The 18,436-nt window shown below is 37.6% G+C and overlaps 1 protein-coding gene across 4 annotated transcripts in view; it reads right to left on the bottom strand.

The window, feature by feature from the left end:
- The window catches only part of ptprsa (protein tyrosine phosphatase receptor type Sa), a 313,388-nt gene that overhangs the window by 234,626 nt on the left and 60,326 nt on the right, over positions 1-18,436 (bottom strand). Inside the window, exon 4 of one of the 4 annotated variants that reach the window (XM_085929036.1) lies at positions 3,614-3,747. The exons of the other annotated variants lie outside the window; for them this stretch is intronic. The gene's annotated coding sequence lies outside the window, so the exon portion shown is untranslated. The remainder of the gene's footprint in view (positions 1-3,613; positions 3,748-18,436) is intronic. 4 annotated transcript variants of the gene reach the window in all.

Here is an 18,436-nt window from a genome sequence, read left to right as displayed (position 1 = left end):
GGGTACACCCTGAACTGGTTGCCAGCCAATTGCAGGGGCTGCAATATGTGTATTGAAATAATAATACATTTAAAATACAATTTACTCACACATGGATTTAGTCAGTGTGAAATCTGGTCCGGATTAATTGAACACAATTCCTATGTTGGCAACAGGTGGGGTAGATTTGGTTGTTCTGCCATATGTTGCTTGCATAAATACTAAATGAACCAATACAGTATATGTAAATAGAGGAACCAATATATTTCTAATTAATGAATAATGGTGCTCAAACAAATAGTCATATTGGATTTCTTTTGGCACACCTGATGACATCATATCACATGGCAACCTCTTTTTACAATTGTACTGCATTACACCTCACTTAGCTGTGTAACAGAATTAGTAGATTGTGCAAGTGTTTAGTGTACAGTATTTCGATTATAAAAAAAAATGACGGATGCATTTCAGTTGTGATTGATTTAGTTTGTAGATGTTATGCAAAGTCATATTGATTTGCAGGAAATGCCCATACCCCCGCACCCATTTCACTCGTACGTGACTGGCTTTCAAACTCGCCTTGTGAGAGAAACAAGTTATCTTAAGTGGCAACTCATTTCCATTTGGATTTCTTTTAGCCTTTGTAGTGGTTCATCATCTCCTGTCTCGCAGCCTCTCCACATCATTGACCCAACTCTCTGGATTCTACCTCCCACTTTCATCTTAACCTCCTTCATCCTGTTTTCTCAAGTTGTTTATTTTGGGTTTTTGCACCTAATAATGTTGTCTAACAAATCATTGCCTGATAAGCAAATGTGGATTTTATAAAACTTTGTCTTTCACGATCGACACACTGTCAGTGTCTTTTTTTGAAATCCAAAAAGAGGACTCTGCTGGCAGAAAGACAAATCACTTTATACTATAGGGAATAGCCAAAAAAAACAGTGGGACAGACACTAAAGCAAAGCATGTTCCTTGTGCAAACTAGATTATTCTTGGAAGAAAACAGGTGTGCTTAGCCAGTTGTCTCACACATCAGTGGTTGGATGGTGCTCTTGCACTGGCAGATATCTCAGCATCCTGTCCAGCCTTCAAAATGTCTCCAATTTGGGAATTTAGACATTAGAGTGGAGTGAGTAAAACACAAGGCATGACCAATGAAGAGGATGTTGTACTTCTGCATGACAGTATGATGATCTGGCAGAATTGATTAATTGCAATTTCTGTAATAGTTAAAAGTCTCGTGCTTTACGTTAATGTGAATTTAAATTTGCGTTTTTCCTTAAAAAAAAACCTCTACTTGTAACTATTGTATGCTTTATCGGGCAGTTTGATGGGTTTTCTGCCTTTTATTGTTTTGATTTGTTTTTCTTCTTGCAATTTACTGGGCTACGCCGAGGGAACTCATGAGGAAAGGCAAATACAGAGAAGTTGAGGTGCGACTGAGTGCATAGAAGAGTAAAATGTAGTTTTGCTGAAAAGAGGGAACAGAGGCATATAACCAGAGAGGAGCCAACATCCAAGAACATGTCGCGGATGACTTGAAAACTTGAGATAAGGAATGGGGATGAGGAAGGAAGGAAGTACATGAATTGAGATATAGGAGCAATGACTTGGGACAGCTATGGAGTGTTGTTGCGAGGATTGGGTGTGGAGAAGATTGTTTCCCTTTCCTCTCACACTTGAGGACACTTCTGTCCTCCTTATCTAGACTGTTTGTCTACAGAATGACAGCTTCTTAAACGGATCCATTTGTCGAGGCTCACTACAAGCAACAATGGTTAGGGTCCATGCAGGTGGCTAGCTACAAGTTTGTTTCAAAATATTCAGAATGTATATTCATGAGCTACTATTGTTTTTTTTTTTCACGACAGTTTCAAGAGAATGTGGTTTATTTGGGGGGGATTGGGCTGTTTGCTGGATCACTACACAATCATATAATTTTGCACATTTAGATCATACGGGCAATTGGATCTTCTGTTATGTGCATGAGAAGAAGTTGCATTCCATCTTCAAATGCGCATGATTTTAGTAAAGCGAGAGAATCAAAATGACATTAAGGCTGAAGGAGTCTGCTCAAACCTAAATAATCAGACATGCAGTGAGCTGATGGATGGGTAGGGAAAAGGTGAAGCGGGAGGGCTGCAAATGACCTGGAAACATTTCTCTAAGTTGTGAAGGTGGGCCGACAGTGGGGAACAAAACTGAAGCTGCTGTGGTGATACATCTTCAATGGCACCTTATGGCCCTGTTTTCAGCATTCTTGGAAAACAGATAATCTAACAAAAAAATGAAAGCTGCTGTGTGTGCAGTGATGAAAGCAAAGTCAACTGAGGAAAGATAAAAAAAAAAAAAAAAAAAAAAAAGTGGGAGGGAATCAGCTTTGCCAAAATAAAAAGAGAACTGCAGGTTGCAGGAGGACAGTGTTATGTTGCCATCACATAACTGAAGAACACCAACAGATTGCTTGGCTCCCTGATCATGCAAATGTTCCAGGACTTGGAAAGACGAAAAAAGATTGTTCCATCAAACAAATTAGATAAATGTGATTCCAAATGTACTATGAAATGAAGAACAAATATATAGGAATATTTTTATACTTTCTCTTTTGGCTTTTAACCAAGCAAAAGTCAAATATATTGCTAGATCAAATGATGGCTTTTTAGTGTATGTTTATGCATGTTTAATACATCATATTCCGATTTACCAGAAACATCGGTGAAATCAAATATGAACTACCATGTACTGTATGTATTATGCACTGCAGTTATTTATAGACATGAAGAATCTTGCAGAGGCACTTCTTGACAACTGATTGAAAATACCTTCACTTCTTCAGCATGCAATTAACAATGTTTGTGCAATGTGCATTTATGTAACTCACACATTTTTCTCCATAATATGGAATGGAATAATATGGGTATCACAAGTTCACAGTGAATCTTCCGTAAGAGGTCAAGCGGTGGAGTCAATCAACACCTTGAAGAGCATGCAAAGAAGAGGGAGGGACCAAGTGAAAAGAAATAGAAGATAGAAGCAGCACAGGTTGGAAGTGGGGAGGAAGCAGGTGACTATTAACCAACAGGACAAGAAGGCTGCTTCGATTGGGCTCACAGCAGTCAATCGCCATCCAACGGAAATCTCAGTGTGAGTGACAAGGGCAAGAGAAAAATGACTCTGAGAGTATTTCATGTGTGGTGGATCAGCCAAAGAAAACACTTCCGAATGAGAGAATGGCCTTTCTCCCAAAAGATTGCCTTTTTTCCAAGCAACCACATTCCATGGAGAACACAACACACTGCATTCATTCATTCAATAATACGATCACACAATTTATGTAGAGACCAACCTACAGTTGCTATTGCTATCGTAACAGTCTCTAAGAAGACACTAAGCCAAATTGACTTGAATTATTCTCTTTCAAACCAGTAGCAAAAACACGACTTGTTTCCTCCAGCCTCCAGTGTGTGGGATATAAAACATGTGGCATTGAATTATATCTGCAGGGAAGCCTGAAGAGGCTATAGTCGAGATCACTTTGTGTATCATGTGAAGAATAGGACAGTAACATGGACAGAGTAAATGCAGTAGGAAGAAGGTGAAAGGTGATGCCGTGGACACGGTGCATGTTTACCTGTCAGCAGGATCACCGTGTCTCAGTGGCTTCTATCATACTGTCATCTCCCAGCTCCCTAGGGTGCTACCTGCCAGCGTTGTGCTGCTGGTTCTGCGTTCGCACAGTGGCTACACAAGGGGAGCGAGGCCACGCTGATGGGAGGAAAGGTCACAGCAGCATTTACAGGATGACAACAAATTTCTGCAGGCACCCATCTCCATTAGAAGGAGAATCACAGAGTTCAGGCTAAAGGTAAATCCACATGGGTCCAGTGCTGAACTTTGACATTCACAATAATTGGCTAATAACAAAACATATTTCTCGTATTGATGGATGAGTTCCTTGAAAACCAGTCTAGGAATGTAGCCACAGCCTAAAAACTGCACAGATAGTGCAGTTTAATTTATGATTAAACCGGATCAGACATTTGCTATTCCGATCTTAAAGCAGCAAGCGCAGATTACAGCAACACAATAGATCACTCTTTTCATTATCTAAATATGTCTTTTCAAAGTAGAATTCATAACGTAGTTTCTGATAATGATTGAGGAATCCCATGCGGCAAAGAGAAAAAAAGAAATATTTGAACCAGTTTCCAATACGATGCATTACATTTGGACACCAATGTAATCTATGAACAGTCTATTAGAATTATGAAATATGAACCTTTTGTATGAAAAAACTGTTTAATAATCTTGTGTTCTGTATGATTATCTTTTTTTTTAAACATGTTTTAACATGTGTCTCCGACTGTTGAAGTTTCTATCTGTTATGTATCCTGATACACCATGGCCTTCAAATTCCCCCAAGATGAATGGAGGCCACTCCACAAATCCAAGCCAACCGTCAGGAAACTGCTGATGAAAAAAATGACATAAATACCGTAACGATATCGAACTGCATCTGGCGGAGAGTAAACTGGGATGTCATCATCCTTGTTTTGCAAAATTGGAAACTCTCTCTGTGTAATACTTTAAGATACTTTTTGGCATATGGACTATATACGGAAAAGAACGGCCCTATAATTCTGTCAACCCACAGCATCAGTTTATTAGCAGCTGGCAACTTTATTGGACTCATCCACTGAGAATCAACATTATTCCAAAGAAGTAAATTTTGTCATCTAACCTTGTTTTGTTTTATGTGTTAAATATGATTGAAATGTGCTATTCAGGTGCATATTTAGGATATCTGTATGATACTGTATATTAAAACAAATGTTACTAACGATCATATTGTATTTATATATTATATTTATGAGTTTTTCATATTTTTCATGATATTGTAAGAGTAATACAGGTAACAGAAGTGAGGACATTCCATTTAAAACACCTGTGATTTATAGTCCGGTATGGTTAATATACATGTATGTATGAGCAAAACAAGATTTTCCCCCTAATTTTACCTGGTGCGGCTTATATTCAAGCTCGATTTATAGTCTGGAAAATATGGTAGTTATGTTATGGCCATAACAAGCACCATAAATAATGCATGATTATGCTGCAAGTATTTCACTGAATGCATAAGGAAAGTCAACAGTTCATAACTAATTACACCAGTTATAGATTCTATGGATCCTTCGTTTGCCCCCAATCCATAGAGTCACCTCAATGTGTGAAAGTGAAATTAAAGTCTTGAATACATTTAAGGTTTGGACTGTGTAAACAAGTAACTATTTTTTTCTCGACCTTTTTTATTTACTATTTTCAAAGTCAAAATCACAAAGTGCATCTGGTTATTTAAGACATAGTCAGCGGTGGTCCTAGTTTGAGCTCACCTCTTTGGAACCACACACACACACACACACACACACACACACACACACACACACACACACACACACACACACACACACACACACACACACACACACACACACACACACACAGGTTTCTATGTCTATATATTCTACATATTTACATTCAATATTTTGCATTTTAAACTTTAATACCAATGACGAAAAAAATGTTTGGGAACAATTCTATACTCTCTATGTAAACAAAAGTGTTTGGGCCATCACGTGTGAATGATCAGAATGGGATCAGAATGGGATCAGAATGGGATCATCTATGCTTCAAATTGAACCAGAAAAACAGGATGCAATCAGCTCAAACAGTTTGCTGATCTAGTAATAATGTCAAATGTTCTCCTTTCGACATGATCGATGTTCGACTTTCCCTAATATCAGAGCAATGATAACCAGGTGTATTTCCATTAATCTAGTCGTTTATGGCACAGCCTTGCTCCAGCTGTCTATTTTTCATTTAGAAGAGTAAGTGCAGAGTAAATAATTCACCATTATGTCAAATTTATTATGTGCCTGAAATGTGAGGATGGATCTGCCAGTCAAAAAGGCTTTTAAGTGGAAGCGAGTCATTTAATATGACACTGAGCCTTTACTCTTTGTGTGTGCGGGCAGAATTCAAATTATCTACATTTTAGACATGTAAAACAAGAGTCATTAGCTTCATGACATTCATTTCAGATTCTCAAGGGAAGTGATCAACCAGGAAGACTACAATGACTAAATAAGCCGGGAAACGAATAGAAAATACTGACAAAAAATAGTCGGGTGAAACATGGACAAGTTAAAGGTGCCAAAGATCTAATCGGTGATAGTAGTATAAGGTTTTTCAATTCACTACCAATTTCTGTTTTTTTTTTACTTGTAACAATACATATAAATGTAAATGCAGCACACAGAAATCTACACAAGGCACTTTTATAAATGCTGTCAAATAATGCAAGCAATTAAGCTTTTCAAACTCGTTGAACGAGACAAAATTGATTAACCAGCAGCACCCAAAATTTGGGCCCCAACATAAGGCACATGGAACACTTCCACTTTATCGTTTAACTCATTTGTGAGGTAATCATGTGACTTGAATTCCTAAGAATTTGATTTAGACCTGTTAAGTATGCACTTCTGCATTATTTATTTTAAAGACTTAACTGAGGTTGCCATCCATCCAAAAGTTTGACCTTAAATTTGACTCAGAGTACAACAGAAGAGTCGTGATGGGACGTCAACGTTGCTTCATGTTGTTGTATTTTTGACTACTTTAGATGGCACTGTGCATTCAAATAAAGGTTTGAGCAATAGGAAGTAAAAAAAATACAAGAATGGTTCATGATGCAAATTTGAAGCTTCATTTTCTCATCACTACTTGGGTTTTTCTCAGAGTATTTAGGTGGGTGATCTCATCCAAGTGTTAAGACACACATATATCGTGAAAATCATCAGATTCCCTGAGTCTCAGCAAAGAAACAAGTTCTTAGTGAAGGCAGATGTAATTTCCTCTTCTATTTCCTCTGCACGGACAACAATTACTGATCTTCAGCCAGGCAGTGATAGAAGCTAACACTGCAGCAATATGATAATCATTGCTTTATTGGACAGCACATTATAAGACTATTTGGACATCAAGGCAGAAGGGACAGATGGGGGAAGTAGAACCAGGACACGCTTGCAGAGCTGCACACAGATGGACACACTAATGCGTGCATGTGAATGCTTACACTCCGTGGGAAGACACCATCAATTTTTTTCTTCCGCCATTGCTTTAAAATTTTAACACTATTCTGGATACACCTTACGGTTACATCCCTACAAACAACCAAGAAATAGTTTTTGGGCTGTGTGTTTTGAGTGTGTTTTAAGTAAATGGATAGCGAAGAGAAAATGGAAGCAATGTCGTATAGCGAAGCCATAGAAATGATATGCAATTAATATCACTCATGTTGGAGTATAGAGGAGTTTAAGAACCAGTGTAAGCTCAAAAAAAGACTTGTCTCTCATCTAGTGGTGAATGGTGATATTACAACTTCAAATTACAATTGCTCTCTACTAATTTACAATTCGTCACCTGCAGACTTGACTATTCATGGATTTATTTCCTTTCAAATTGTTTTTATATTTTAAACTCCTTTTGTTAAAAACTTACATTGATTGTTTATCCGTGTTTTATTTAAAAAAACAAAGTTACACTCAAAGCTACAGTTTTGAAAATCGACAATGGTTCTTAGACCGAATTCTTTTTTTTTTTACAACAAAAACTGACTTTGAGCTCCTACTGTAAAACCTAAATCTGCAGCTTTTTCCGCGACACGAGTTGACTGTTTTTTTTTAATCATTTTTCCGAGATAATTTTAGGAAATAACTACTGACTTTGAATTGCTAATGCTCACACATATAGAGCAATAAAAATAACCCCTGCTATCCTGTTCTGTCCTGTCATGTGTGTTTGTTCCCCAAGCAGCTTTTGGTGAGAGTGTAAAAGGTAATAGGTCAGAAAAAATAAAGAAAAAGCTAATCCACACAAAAGTAATCCTCTAATTGAAATGAGGTTTTCTGAAATACTCTGCCATCCCATAAGAAATGACAAATGACTACAGTTTGCCCAATCATTGTCCAGGTTTTTCTAAAAGTTCTTGTCCTTGTCATAATGGCTCTTTCCAAGATGGATTTGTGAAAGTAAGTGTTCCATGAAACAAACCATCTGCTGTCTCAGGTTGTGGTTTTATATTCACATTTTCCAATGTGAACATAAAATGTTCCTCTTCATGGTGCAGTTTAACATTCAATGAAGCAGGCCCGCTGAGAAAGGCTTTAATTTAGAACTATTGAAATATTTGCACTTTGACAGTCAACTGTTAACCTCAGTAATCAAAGTTTAGGATGCAAATATCCTCATGCTGCTTCACAAGCACAGCCCCCACCAGGCTGCTAAGTGACACTTGTGGGGGCAGGAGTGAGTGACAGCAGAGGAGAGGAGAGGAGCAGACAGGCTGACCAGATGGCAGGAGCTGTAGCGGCTGCCGTACGTGGCTTAATATTACATGCCAATGATCGGAGAGCGATGGTAAAACATCACTCGGGAGCAACTTTAGTCCTTCAGGTTTGATCAATACTGAGGGAGCATTTGGTGCTATGTGAGGAAACTTGAGGCAACTTCTTTTTTTTTTTTTTAATCAACTTTAAACTCAAATATTTCACACATCTGTATGGACTCAGTCAAGTGGATACAACCCAAATGAAATACAAGATGCTGCATTAAGCTACGAAAACCACCACAGGACCATTGTAAGCCATTCGATTGCATGTTGCGCCATTTAAGCAATTGCTTATTAATTACAAACAGACATTTCAGTGGTGCGACTTGATGCTTTCATCTCACATTTTTCATTTTCAGGAAGTCTGATAGAATCCAGGAAATTACTTTCTATCCATTACCTCAGCTATATTGGTGCAGAGATGAGAGGAATGGTTGTTTAAAGAAGTGCAGAGTGAGACTATTTTGCAATTATGAATATCAGCTTTTTTTCCATGAAATACTTGGAAGTGAAGTTTAAATGACCAATCATCATCTCATTTCTTTCCTGTGACCCGGTACGGTCTGAGTATCGAGGAAGTGGCATTAATGTAGTTCTGTTAGACCATTTCAAGACAGGTCCCCTGTGATGTTATACATAATGATTTATTCAAAAAGACTTTGAAAAGGCTAAATGCGGAGACAAGAGCAGGAAATTGATGTCACAGGAGGTCTCTAATAAGAAAGATCATGTCGAAACTGCTTCAAGTTTATTACATTAGCCGTCGCTTTTTCAGCACTGTGTTTGTTTATGGGATTCCCTCTGAAGAGTTTCTTTACCGTACACATCCTCTGTTCTTTCTCTTATCAGCTCCACACAGGTGTTTTGTGGTAATATGAACAACATTGTTTCATTATCAAGTATTCAAATCCATATTATTTGTCCCGGTTGCCCCCTTCTTATGGAACAATGCTATGGATGCAGGGGCTGCAGACAAGGGAAAAATCAATTTCCTTCACCACAGAGTGTGGAGGTTGCTTTTATAAAATGCTGTGGTAGACTTTTACTGGTTAGACAGCATGAATTATGATATTGGTCAATGCAAGTAGAAAAGGAGCAAGAGGGAAGGCGAGACAAGTGATCTCAAGTTTTTATCACGATAACTAATCTGTAAATAAGTTGCCACAGTGGAGAAAAAGGAGAGAACAAAGTGTTCAAAAATGCATACTATTTGTGGTTGATAAAAGAATATGATGCTCTTATTAGAACAGGAAAAGCTCTGGTTTTCTATGTCAAAACTAGGCCTGAATATGAATTGAACATATTTCTTTCAAAGTCAGCAGATGGTGGAAGAACTCGTAAGTAACACTTGACGAAACATCCATCCATCCATCCATTTCGACTAGCACTAATTTCCTTTCAACTATACATCAGACAAAACCTGCACTCTTTATATTCTCTTCAAACATAATAAAACTGCTACTGAATCTACAATTGTAGCGGATAATAGCGAGAATGAAATGAAGTGTACCGAAACTGGTGCGTGTAATATTTTGCTGACGTCATTAAGAAATTCACCAATGATATCATTATCCAGAAATGATTTTATAACATTGGCACATCATAAACCAGTTTTCTTACCGGATGTGATACATTTTTTGCTGGTAGTTTTTAAGTAGGTTTCAAACTTGTGACTATGGTAACATTAGGCTTATTACAGTGCAGACTTCAGATAGTCAGCAATTAACATCATTTTGGTTTGTCTATGCATTTATTATTTTCATAACCTTGAAAGACTCATTAATTGCTTGGCTTTGGCTAACATGGCTGCAATGTCATACTCTCATAAAACACCTGCATTCAGAAATAGGCTGACAAAGAAAAAAAAACAGTTTAGTGATTTCTTTACGCCTACGTTTTACAAACAGCATAATTCTGAATAATGTCCAGTCAGCTTGGTAATATTGATCCATCTTTCTGTCTATGGCTGGTCCTTAAATCTAACAGAGGACTGGAAGTGAAATGTTGTTGCTACTATTCTGTATATATAAGCATTCATTACCCTCAGAGGTAAGTTGAGCCTGACCCGAAGCGTGAGGTGAAACTTTGTGGAATTAAATATTTACACTTTTACAGCTCCTATACCCAGACTAACCTAAGGCAATTTGAGTTTTAAAATATATTTCAAAACGTTTTTTTAGTCCACTTAAAGTATATCCTTTGAGGGTGACAGACACCAGTGGTGGAGCTATAGATGTGGTGGGCTGGGGTAGACATGACCACCCCTCTGGTCCTCTCACATCGAGGGTAAAATTTGGATACCAATGAAATTTCCTGCATCAACGTGTGCTGGAAATACATGCTTCAAAGGTGAAGAGCAATTATCTATTTCAAAACTAACAAAAGCCAAATATTTTTAAAGATAACCTTCAGTCTGCTGTGTAACAAAAAGCAAGCAGTTTTTTTTAACATCCCATTGGTCGAATTTGACTTCTTCCATTAATGACACCATCGAACATTTAAATACTCTTAGCGAGAGAAATGTTTGAACTCTCAAGGACGAACAGATAAGCAACATGGAGCTGCATGGATGGTGAACACATTATCAATTAAAGTGATTTAACCTTTTAACCCCTCAATTACTGGACTATAACCATCTGCCAGACCACTCAGCCCATTTAATTTAGTTAATCTCATCCCATTTACATCACATGACATTACAATAAAATATTAGCATAATAAATTCCTGTTCTATCTTATCTGCTGCCAGTGATGTATTTAGACTGTTGGAGTAGAATATTAACAGTGCTAAACCTATAAATATGAAAGGTCAGTTAAAATATTAGACACTTTTCAAAGACTCATAAAGGACTCGAAATGACCTGATCTTTCCCTGACCTCATTGAGTGCCCAAAACGCACACTCAAGTCAATGACAAGGTGTTTTATGTAAATTAAATTCCTTAAAGGGTGTGGTAGCAGTTAGAAGGTACAGTATGCATTGCAATGTAAACTAGACAGTATGTACAGTACAGTGGACTCTTTCCTCAAGCGGTTCAGGATATGGACAATTCTAATATTAATCGCTATAGTAATATATGTTGTTAGTCCCCCAAAAATAAAAAATAAAAAAACACTAACCCTAACTTTTAAAACAGGGGATTTATTTTACCTCATAGCATTAGGGTGACTGGTTGTTGTTGTTTAATGAAAACAACAACAACAATTTGGTAAAAGATAATACCAGTATACCAGTATAGCACATGCAGAGAAATGCAGCATGAAGAATGAAAAATAAATCAAATTATTGTATCACTATTTTCTTAAATGTAGTTCTTTGTTCAGTGTTTTTAATGCTTTTTCTATTAGAAATTAAAAATGTCAATGCTGAATTTGCATGTTGAGGTTACTTTTTGTCTCCTTTCATGTCTTCAGTATGATGACTTCAGGCAGTTTTAACAATAATTATTTCCTACAATCAGGATTTTGTATTTAATGAGTGTCCGTGTAACTATCGCATTTTGCTGATCACATACGGATTGTAAACTGTGAATAAAAAGCTTGGAGGTGAGGATGATAGTACTTTACTGAGGGAGCAGCCCGGTCCACAGTTGTTCTGTTTTGTTTTTTTTGTTTATGGTAATTAATAATTAAGTGTTCATATTCTCTAGATATGTATTTTGCATTCCACAGTGTAGTGCACTCTTAACAACTTCTGAGAATGGACATTATGCATGGCAACACATTAAGCATTTCCTGTGGAAATGTCATATGGCATAATAGCTTCCGCTGTCAATATGTTACAAGCTACTGGGATGGATGCCAACTAACTGAAAAATAAGCTCTGTTGTTATGTTTGATAACCTGAGGTTGTGCAATGGGTATGTTGAGTGCAATTATTTTTTGAGGTTGAAATGGCATCACTTCCCAAAGGCACACAAGATGATTTACTTTTGTTTCATTACCACTATTCACTATTTCTATGTTTGAGAAGATACAATATTTTAAGATGATTAAATCTCATTATGACCCTTTTAATTCCAATACAGCCAACGACCCACATACATGTGCAAGACCAAATTTCTAAAGCTGTGAACACCTATATCATTGATAGTTTCTTTCTTTCATTTAGGTCACGAGTGAACTGCCTATCATAAGTTACTGGGCAAGGGGTGGTGCTGTGCATTCAATTTCAGGAGAAATGACAGGTATTTAATACCAAGAACAAAAACATGTAGCAAACCACAAAGCCCCTGCAGTTGCAGAAAAACCAATTAGCATGCTGGATTTTCCTGGAATAATGCCTGCGGTCTTTATTGTTCACTCCACATTAACGCATCTTTTAATTATCATTTGTCAACGGCACCAAAACCGGAACTATTTATGCATGGTGCTTTAGGGAGGAAAACTTTTCCTTCATTTCTTTTCTCATGCTTCTATTTGTTTTGAAATATTAGGAGTAACCTTTTTTATAAATGGCTCTTAAAAATATGATCTTGAAACAATCAAATGGACCAGAGTGGAGAACCGCATGAAGAAAAAAAAATCATACTAACTATTGGCAGTGGGTGTGTAGCCTGATTCGTGATTAGTTTGGCAAGCAAACAAATTATGCAATCCGCTAGTATGTGAGGATATCATATTTCATTCATAAATATGACAACAGCGTGGCTGGAACCCTCTGAATTGTTGTATAACGATATTCAATAGACACATTATCACAATCATCTTCATTATCTGTATTTTTTAAATGTTCCCACCGCCCGCACTCAGGTTGGGTTGGGAGGTACGGTTTGTGGTAGAGCATGAACACCTTCAACCATGTTAGAAGGCAGTCCCAAAGAGCCTACATACTTCAGATACGTTCCTGTGATCTTCCTATCATCCACTCATGGAGCTCTGCTTGCAGATCCTTATAAAAGTACTTTGTGTGTCTCAAAATCACGCAAGGAGAAAAGACAAGGACTATCAGGACGCCTCACGAGTGCCGTGTTCAAAGGTAGTGAAAGGAGCTGCTTCAATTAGCGGGAAATTCAATCAACTGTTTTTACACCCACAAAGGCATGAATCTCTGATTTGTTGGGCAATTGTACTTTAATACCATAAGGCTGATGGCTACACTATGAAGATCTAATTACAAGAGTTTCATATACAGACATACATTCATATAATAATTTCATATACAGGGAGGAAACACTGGGCACTGATCATTCTAGACAAATTTGATGAAAAGCCAAAAATGCATAATGAACTGCAAAATACAGGGACCGGCAAAATGATCTGACACATTTGTAGGTTTAATAAAATGCAAATAAATTAAAGAAATAAAAAAGTGTTTTATTACTTTCAAAAAGTACATATCATGTCATTTTGTTGTGTTTAGTTTTATTTCAGTTTTGAATCATGTTATTTTGTTTCATTTCAGTTGCTAACATGAATTGAACTGGTGATCGCACTTTCATTGTGGAAACGTTTATCAAGAAGGAATTTGTAACTGCACCACAACAAGCGTTCCGTTTGCGCTTCAGACTTGGTAGACATGATCTTGTACCTGCTCGAAACATAATCTTGTTATGGGTTACTAACGTCAGAGCCAGTGGATCAGCATTGAAACGAAAATAAACCGGCCGACCTCGCACTGCCAGAACTCCAGAAAATGTGGCAGTGGTAAGACCAAAATAATATTATTCGAAAACAAAACAAAAATGAAATTAAACAAAATAAAATGAAATTATATGTACTTTTCGAAAAGACAAAATGTGTTTCTTTAATTTATTTGCATTTTATTAAACCTACAAATGTGTCAGATCATTTTGCCGACCCTTGTACAAGCACTGAATGAACATCCATCAACATTTTGAGTCATCTTTTCAAGCACAACTGAGCAAGTTCCATCATACTCACATTTACGTGTAAAAATAATGATAAAAATTAAATACTGTGCCAGTGAACACTCTCTCTACACACTCAACCAGAACTAATTAGGCCATTCATCATTGTCTCAGTAATCGACTTTACTTTATAAAGTGCTTCTACAAAGTAAATCGGAAGCATCATACTCACATTTGCGAAAGTACATTTTGACTAGCGTGTTGTTTTCCATCTTAAATGCAGAGAAGTAAGAGTAGAATAAACAGAAATGGGCCCAAACAGGAGCAGACAGAAGGGGTGGGAGTGGCATCGCTTTTAATTATAGTACAACATTTTTCTTTCTCCTCACTGTTTCTACCAACGTCTGCAGGTTAATACACAAATATGGCCCAGTGCAGGCAGGCTGGGCAGTATCGTGGTAGGACTGAGAGCTCAAGGCTAAAAACTCTCCAGATGCTTAAAAAATGAGCACCATGATATTGAAAAACTCTGTCTGCCACAAGACTATACTGTAGCTGGGAATTCAATATGAAGCGGTACTACTCAACAAAAAACAGAAACTACCACACTGGAAGTGAACGTTGTGAAAAATTAAAGATGAGAAGATGATGGAAGATGAATGGTTGGCCCTCACACATTTTCACCTCAGTATATCTACGCCTCTCTGCAAAAGGTTTTGACACCCCTGCCATAGACAGATGTTTTTGCAGTGCAGTGTGGCATAATTTTATGAACATGCCAAACATTGTCCTGACATGATGACTTAACACTGTAATTTAATACATTTGGTGGACCTAAGACCTGTTACATCTACTGCATCTAACATATGGCACCAGACAAAGTACAATAGGACTGAGCAAATCAGACATGGTACTAATAAACTTTAGATAAAGTTAGTGTAGTTTCTGATTGATGTCACTTGAGCCTACTCTTACATAGAGGGTCAGGGGTCATCCTAAAACCACCCTGAATCCAGTTTGTTTGTTTGTTTGTTGTCTTTTGTCATTCTGTCAAATATTGAAACATCTTAGATGGATATGCTGAGCTGATGCAGACACACATAACGGCTGATAGTTGTTGTCTTTTTTTCCAAGTTGCTGAAGGAGTCTTCTGGGCTTTAACCGTTAGTGCCCCTAACACCCATAGAGCATCGCCTTTTGTGTTTCTTGACTGCATCAGTAAGCCTATTGTCTATAAATGTTCTAAACAGGCTTGTTGAGATTTGCAAAGAAATTTATTCAGCTTTACTGTTGTTCACAAATCCAATCCCTTTGCATCAAAGTAGTGTGAAGAGGGAGTGAAGAACAGCTTGTTGAAATCCAAACACCCTGACCACCACCACCACCACCCTCGCTCGCAGAAAATGACAGGCACATTTCAACCCTGTGATTGAGACTAGGTTTGGTCAGGTTTATGCATGCTGATTGTTCTGTCAGACACACAGTAAGGATTTGCCATTTGAACACTTTTTTTTTTAATTAAGAAAAGTTGCCGCTTTCCACCCGGGCCCACATCACATCTGCTCAAGACCGCCTTCTGAGTGGGAGTAGATGTCAGGTGTAGAGAGCCATAACAGAAAAGAGGATAATATGTTCAACTCTTCATAAAAACGTGTTTGGCTGGCAGCACATTAGGGCAGGAAGTGGAATAAAGAAAGAAAATTGGCCTGTATATACGTATGAATCTAACTATCTATGAATGATGCAATTATCTATAGTATTTAGACAGATCTGACAAAGCAATACTTGGTCACTCTCTTTCTAGTCAGAGATTCCCAGCTCCCTCTGACCACAGTTGGTTCAGATCTCCCTCATTAGCCGAAAGCTGCTTTTGTTTAAAAAGACAACGGCTTCTAATTAGCCACAGAGGGACCGAGGCATTTCATAGCCTCAGATGGAAGGATGCAAAATGTGCAGTCAAAGTACACGTGAGTGCTTGATGTTACTGATATCCACCATTGGAGGAGGAATGATGAGTCAGCACTCCCACATCAAAGGCCGAATTAGTATGACTGGTTCTGTGTAGGAAGTGACAGACTTGCAAGAGGAACAACAGCAGCATTTGCAAGATGCTAACACAATCCCATTGCAAACTGGTGAGAATCTGACAGCATATGTGATTCAAGGGAATCTACTGGGCATACACTATGCAAATTAAGTTCTATTTCATGTCAGATGGCTCACTTTTAAATCTGGACTGATTTCAAGTCTTACTGTGAAGAGTTGCACAGACTCTTTGGCAGCTCTCAAATGCTCAGAAAACCATTTGATTCTGGCATGACAGAAATTTTGTTGACCAAGTCAATGACCAAATTGATCAAATTTCCACTCACTGCACAGTCACACAATGGATAATAATAGAAGGAGATTCTTCTTCTGTTGATGAACGCAAATAAAAGAAACGCGTTGTTTTCATGACTGTTTTTAAATTCCACTAGCACAAAATTCTTCACTTGCTATGACAGTCCGCAAAGGTTTGAGACATGCTCGACTTACGTACGTATGCAACACCAAAGAGGACCCAAAAGTACAGTGCAAGCAACTGACTCGGCTCACTCATATATAAATCATTAGCTTTGACTTTTCTTCGCAGGTTGTTTAATTGTGCAATGTTGGTGGGATTTTTTTTTAATTGTACAGTGTATGGCCTTCTTTATTGGAAGATAGCACACCATGTTATTATGGTGCAACACCATTGAACACTTGCATAAGAATAAAAATAGCATTTCATAACAAACAGTAACCGTTTAAGAAAAATACTACATTTATCATAATTGAAGAAAAGAAGAAAAAATATTAAACTAAATGAAATAACTCAACTAACTTTAAAAAAACTATTTTTGGTCTGTGCTGTATCAAACATCCAGTATTTTTATATTAAATCTTTTGGCAAACTTATGGAGAACAGGATTGCTGATCACCACAGTTCCTCAGTGTTTTTATTGTTTTCTTAAAATCTTTTAGCGAACCAATTGTCACTTTCCCTAAGGACAAAATTCTTCAGAACACTTCTTTTTGGGAACATTTCTGTCCAAATTAATGTAATTTAATCATTACTTTATAACAGCTGTTGGACAAATGGGAAATAACCAGTCACCACTGGTCGGTCTCAACTGCTAATTCTGCACACACTGGACTCCATTTCCACTCCACTATATTTTTCCTGTGGGTACCGTTAAACCAAGAATCACACCTTCACAATATTAGAAAATACAAGGTTAGATTGAAAGTCTCCCTCCCTTCAATATCTAGTTGTCTATGGTGAAAATTACTGATTGGGGAGCATTATGAGCAAGATGTGACGTGCACCCATTTATTTTCTTTACTGATTGTGCATTCATCCTCCACCTTGGGATTAATTGGTCATATAATGACAATAACAGAAAATGAAGGTAGTCACAATGGCGTAAGAACGATATGAAATTTGAAAGAGAGTCGGTTATCAGGTGATCGGCTGCATGTGAGAGTATCAGTCTATAGCTTCCAGGTGTTCATAGTGTCAGGATCATCATCGCAGTAAGAACCTCAGCAACCCCCACCATTCTCTCTTGTGTGACATTAGGAATGTAACCTTAAATGCTCTCCTTATCTTTGTTTGAGTAGATTACGTATATCAAAGTGAGAGAAAGCTAGAGAAGCGTTGGACTTAAAATTCATGTTTAAAAGTCCTACACACCTCAGAGATCACACAATATGGTAAGAAAAATGTGTGATGTTAAGAAAAAAGAATAATGACAGATTTTGCAATGAGAGTAATGCCGCCACCACATATTGGAAAGTTTGAGATTCACATCATCAGATATGACCACATTTATCAAGAAATACATGTAAACATTCAAATACAATTTCGAATACGAATGGTTTTTTTTTCCAATTCATACAAATTACTAGTTGTGTAAGTCTGTTCATATGAGAGCGTGTCAAAAATAAGCTTCACACATCAGCTAATGAGTATTTTCCTGCACAGGCGTGACACAGCTCGCCTGGAGGAGACTCACAAGTTGTGCTTGATGTGGCATCAGAGGGTGTTGGGACAGAAGCAGTGATAAATCCTGTGTCCTCTAAGAAGGCGCTAATCATTCAAGATGATGTGGCCAAATGTCATAGGATATATCCCTTGTATGCCCCCCAAGACAGAGCCCCTCAAAATCAAGACAAAT

Source organism: Syngnathus leptorhynchus, chromosome 13 (assembly GCF_054491065.1).
Source record: "Syngnathus leptorhynchus isolate UIUO chromosome 13, UIUO_Slep, whole genome shotgun sequence".
NCBI classification, from domain to species: domain Eukaryota; kingdom Metazoa; phylum Chordata; class Actinopteri; order Syngnathiformes; family Syngnathidae; genus Syngnathus; species Syngnathus leptorhynchus.
Note: the sequence above shows the minus strand (reverse complement) of the source record. Positions and strands in the feature narration are given on the sequence as shown.